The sequence below is a fragment of the Xenopus laevis genome, chromosome 7S (genome assembly GCF_017654675.1).
Source record: "Xenopus laevis strain J_2021 chromosome 7S, Xenopus_laevis_v10.1, whole genome shotgun sequence".
Taxonomy (NCBI): Eukaryota; Metazoa; Chordata; class Amphibia; order Anura; family Pipidae; genus Xenopus; species Xenopus laevis.
The window spans coordinates 44,118,935-44,124,934 of NC_054384.1; positions in this window are offsets into that span (position 1 = coordinate 44,118,935).

The following is a 6,000-nucleotide window of genomic DNA, read 5'->3' on the forward strand; positions in this document are numbered from 1 at the left end:
TTTTGTTATGGTCCACCAAAATAGGAAATATTGTATTGTTGGTTCACTTTAGTTAACAGCATATACAAATGTACATATAAACATATTTAAATACGATGGAAATAAATAAGGTCAAGGTGTAGTAGGAGATTTACTAAATATTATCAAATATAAACAAGATTTTAGTGGAAGGTTTTAGCAATACATGCTAATTGATTTCATGTAATATATTGAAACTGCATCAGCACTTAGTTATAAAATATATAATACAGGTTTGGGACCTGTTATCCATTATGCTCAGGACCTGGGGTTTTCAGGATAACGGGTCTGTCACGAACACGGTACTTCCAACTGCACGTGACTTTAGGTGTGGCTATCAGGGGTCACTCACTCAGTCTCTCACCCACCTTGCACACAGGTTAGACTAACACAAAAGCACCCCAAACACCAACCAACACCCACAAAACTCATTCGCTGCCACCATCTATCATTCACAGGCGATAGAAACCTAATGTGACTATTCCCCTGTTCTCTCTAACAGGTAATAATTCACAATACACCAATGCATTAAACACTCACTATAGTCAGTTAGTTCCTACTGACTCAACAAGTACTTCAGCATGAAGGGTTAAGGCTCAACTCTTTCAGGCTAGGTTCGTTTAGAGCACCAAAGACAATCTTATTAAATTCTCTTTAATATTATAAAAGGTATAACAGCACAAAATACAAAAAGATGTTACAAAAAGAGACATACATTCAATAATACAATTACAAACAGTTGTAAAATAAAAGGGAAAACATGGAAAACCTATACTTAACTCCAAAGATATAGAATTCCTGGTCCTGGAGGCAAGGGGAAACAAACGGGATAACTTCCAATCGCAATTGGTCCTCCAAAGTAAATCCAAAGTTTAGTCAGAAGAGCTGACTATTTATTAGTGATTTCAGGGCATCAGGTAACTGCACACTCCCCCTGTCATCAAGAATGCAAGGGGGCGTGGCCTAGCAGGACACAGATTGAGTTTTTATGACCTCCTGTGAATAGGAACTGGACCAAGAATATAATGACCATAACTCTTTATGGGAACATAGGAGAGAGATGATATTATATTCATTGGTTATTAATTCTCTCAGGGATTCCATAGATACTAAACATCAATACTGTGTGACCTGCCCCTGCCTAGATATTCACATCTAATACACAGGGTACCAAACCTAGTCATGTTTGGACTCGTTTGAAATCTGAAATTGCCTTGAACCCATCACCAGTTTTTTATACTGTTGGTACAACAGGTATGGGTTCTGTAAGAATAAATATATTGGAGTATACATTATATGTAACCTTTATTTCACCTTTGAGGGTCTTGCTGGGAACTTTAGGTTCTCACTCCTTGGGCTTCCCCCTCCCCATGGAATGGCTCTTATCAGCCAGGGCATGGAGGAGGGCATTACAGCTCTGACCCCTCTGACCATAGTGAAAAGAGGCCTGTTATGTGTCTGATTTAGATGTTGGCAGAAATATTTCTCATGATACCTTGGCCTGTTTTATTAACTATTACAGGCCTGTATCATGACAGGGTCTTTCTGTGATTATACATATTATCACAGAAGTCTGCTAGAAAATGATGTAGAACAATAACTAAACCCAATAGGCTGGTTTTGCTTCAAATAAAAATTAATTATATCTTAGTTTGGATCAAGTATAAGGTACTGTTTTATTGTTACAGAGTAAAGGAAATCATTTTTTAAAAATTTTCATTATTTTGATAAAATGGAGTCTATAAGAGATGGCCTTTACGTATTTTGGAGCTTTCTGGATAAGAATTTCCAGATAACGTATATGATACCTGTATGTATAAAATAAACATATACTCTATATACAACAATTTTAGCTCTATTGGTTTTGTATAAATTGACATCCATTATGACTGAAGAAAGCAGAGCGGGGCAGCCAAAAGCTGCCTCTGCTAACTTTAAAAGGTGAATTTCTGTTTTTTTAAAAAGAAAATTCTGCTCTTCTACTGCTAAGAGTGCAATAACGCTGTGGCACCCCTTGACTGATGCCAACACAAAAATTGTAAGCAGAGTGCGAGGAGGGTGCAGAATCTGCAGCAACCCCAGAAATAGACCTGAACTAATACTGTAGATCTGTGTTTACCATTTTAAGTAAAGGATCTGTGTTTGCCATTTTAAGTAAAGTATCTGTGTTTGCCATTTTTAGTAATGGATCTGTGTTAAGTAATGACACAAAACTACTGTATATAGGCAAATTAATTCCTTTCCAGTGACATCCTTGCAGCGGTTCCTATCAGGAGCGATCCATGTGACTTAATCTCAACGCGTCGTACAAGTGAAGTAATTGCGCCAAAAACGGCACCAAAATTCAAAATAAAAAGACACTAAGGTCACAAATTCAATGCCAGATTAAAAATCACAGTTACTAGTGTTCCTGGGTATTCCTAAAATTTCTCCTGATTGGTTCCTGGACTTCTGACCCTTCGTTATGATAATGACCATGTCTGTTTTCTGCCTGAATTGAACCTTTGTTTTACAACTGAGACTTTCCTTAACCCTTTGGCTACCTCAAACTGGACTTTTGTATATGGTGCTTCCTCCTTGGGCCGTGAGGTCCTGACAGTATAATTGGGTCATGGACCTATCTGTGTGGAAGACCTACCGGAGTTGTTACCGCCGCTCCGTCCTGCTTCCCCAAGATGGTGGCGCCCAGGGATCCCACACGGCATGTTCTGACACCAGCACGTCAGAACGGACACAGCGTCGTTTCACCAGCATCGGAATGGACGCATCGTTGTGACGCCAGCTTCATGGCATCATCACGTCTGTTTGGTGCCAAAAGAGGCCTATTTAAGATGCCAGAACATGCCCTAATAGATTCTACCTTGTGTGTTCCTGGGTGCGCTTTACTCTTTATTATTACTGATTCCTGTGTTTTACTTCGGCCTGTTTATTCGTCTTTGAACCTTTTCTGCCTGCATTGACCCATCTGCCTGGACTTGTCAGATACCTTGAACTGTGTTGGAGTGGTGTTTCCTCCTTGGTCCCCTAATCCTAACAGAGTCTTCGGGCCCCTTACAGTATATTAGGGCCATGGACCCTTCTGAGGAAGCCCAACCCGACTTCGGCAGGGCCTTTCGTGGACTAGCCTCCCACATGGAGGACCAACAGCCTCACTTTGGCCAAGTGTTGGAGGCCATACTGGACAAGCTATCCATGCTCGCTCCAACCACTCAGGTGCCAGTTCCAGTTGTGTATCCACTTCCAGCTGCTCCAGTCCAAGCTTCGGAACCCTGCATTCTGGCTCCTCCTCTTTATAGTGGAGACCCACAGGCTTGCCGAGGCTTTATTAACCAAAATCAGATACATTTCGCACTGCAGCAATTGCAGTTTGTGTCTGAACAAGCCAAGGTGAGATTTGTCATTACCCGTTTGGAAGGGAAGGCGCTTGAATGGGCATCTCTTCTGTGGGAAAAGGAATCCTACTTGATAATGGATGCCAAGGCCTTCCTCCAGGCTTTTCACACAGTTTTTGATGCTCCTGGCCAGGTAGCATCTGCTTCCTCGCAGCTACTTCAGACCCGTCAAGGGAGTCGCAGTGCTAATGATTACACTCTCGAGTTCCGCACGCTGGCTGCTGAGACAGGCTGGAACAATGAGGCCTATCATGCTGCTTTCTACCATGGGCTCTCTACCCGCCTTAAAGACGACTTGGTCTCCCACGATCTGCCTACTCAGTTGGAAGACCTGATCGCACTGGCCATTAAGTTGGAGACTCGGTTGAGAGAACACCAGGCAGATAAAGACAGAAGTAAGAGGTTTCAACCCATTCTGGCTCCCTGTTTTCAGAAACCCTTTATTCCCAATGCATTCTCTTCTTCTAAGTTTTCTCCGATGACCCCCAAAGAACCTATGCAGATTGGGGGTGCTTCACTCTCCAAACAGGAGAAATTGCGGAGACGTGCAGCTGGCCTATGTCTGTACTGTGGGGGCATAGCCCATTTTGCCCATAATTGTCCTGTGAAACAGGGGGGAGACTTACCTGGGCGGGATGGATCCTCTTCCCCATAACTCTACTCCAGACTCCTTCTTCCCATTCAGATCCAACTTTCTGCTAAGATCATCCATACTCAGGTATTCCTCAATTTTGGCATGGCTGGGAACTTACTGGATCGAGCATTCGCAGAATATCATGCTATACCTCTGCAATCCTTGTCTGAACCCCTTCAAGTCCTGGCAATCGATGACAGACCACTATCCTCTGCTCTCATTTTTGCCCTTCCACCCCGGTGGTTTTAGGATTGCCCTGGTTGCGTCCTCACAACCCAGTCATTGATTGGTCTGCAACTCAGATTTCACGTTGGAGTACTTTTTGCCAGCAGAACGGTATTCCCACTGATGCCTTCTTGAAATTGTCTTCTGTTGCCATTGATCTCCCTTCTCTTCCTCCTGCTTATCAAGACTTCTCTGAAAAAACAGAGACTCTTCCTCCTCACAGGTCACTGCTCAGTTGAACTCCTTCCTGGTACAATGCCCCCTCGGGGACGTACTTATTCACGCTCTCCTTCAGAAACCAAAGCTATGAAGGAGTAAATCCAGGAAAACCTCTAAAGATGGTTCATTCATCCCTCTTCATCACCTGCTGGAGCAGGGTTGTCACGGTCGGCACCCAACACCAGAACAAATACCAAGCACCCTGGTCTTGGCTCGTGCTTCACCTGTAGTGTGACCACCGTTGGCCTCGGGAGGAGCCCTCAGCTACTTGGATGCCACCAGGACTTAAACGAGAGGTGCAAGGCAAGAGGTTCTGGATAGGCAGAGGGGCATGACGGTAAGCGAGAGTCTTTAGGCAGAAGGTCGTAACAAGGCATTAGGCAATAGAGTAGTCAGATCAGGCTGGGTCGAGGCAGGCAGAGAATAAGTGTAGTCAGGCAGGCAAGGGTCAAACCAGGAAGTCAATCAGAGGGTTAAGCAGAATCGGAGTCGGTAAACAGGCAAGGGTCAGGATACAGAGAGTAGAATCATCAAAGCCAGGCAGGGGTCACAACAGGAATCAAAACAGGTTCAAACAGATTTAGCTTAAAGCTCAGAAGCACCAGGAACAAACTCCTGTAACGGGCAAAGATTCTACATAAGAATGTCCCTTTTAAACTTTTGAATTTCGCGCCAATTGCGCACTGACTTCATGACGTCAGTGTTCATGCGCCTTTAAATAACAGAGACGCGCATGCGCCTTAGACAGACACCGAGGAGGAAGATAGCGTGGCGGGCGTCCCCGACGAGGGGGCGGCAGGCATCCCTGCCGTCCCCCCATTAGACCACCAGGGTGAGTAACCACTGTTACATTGGTTCTTCTTTGTTCAAAAAAAAGATGGCAGTCTACGACCCTGCATTGATTACCGGGGCTTAAATAAAATGGCTTAAATAAAATAACTAAAAAATCTCTATCCTCTTCCTCTTATCTCTGAACTGTTTGACCAACTTAATGGAGCCCGTCTCTTCACAAAGTTGGATCTCTGGGGGCATACAATTTCATTCGGATTCAAGAAGGCAACGAGTGGAAGACTGCTTTCAACACTCGTGACTGGCACTACAAGTAATGCCTTTTGGGCTCTGCACTGCACCCGCGGTTTTCCAGGAGCTCGTCAATGACATTTTTCGGGATCTGTTAGGCCAATGTGTTGTCCTTTACTTGGATGACATTTTAATCTTTTCCAAGACCTTAGAAGAACATCAGCTCCAAGTACGTGAAGTCCTCTCCTGGTTAAGAAGGAATGCCCTTTTTGCTAAGTTAGAAAAGTGCACCTTTGAGACCCCCAGGATACCCTTTTTGGGCTATGTCATCTCCCAATAAGGTTTTGAGATGGACCCAGCAAAAACCAATACAAGAATGGCCTCTTCCAAACAGCACAAGATCCATTCAAAGATTTATTGACTTTGCCAATTACTATAGACAATTTATTAAGGGTCTTTCTTCTAAAATTGTCCCAATCCTGTCTCTTATTC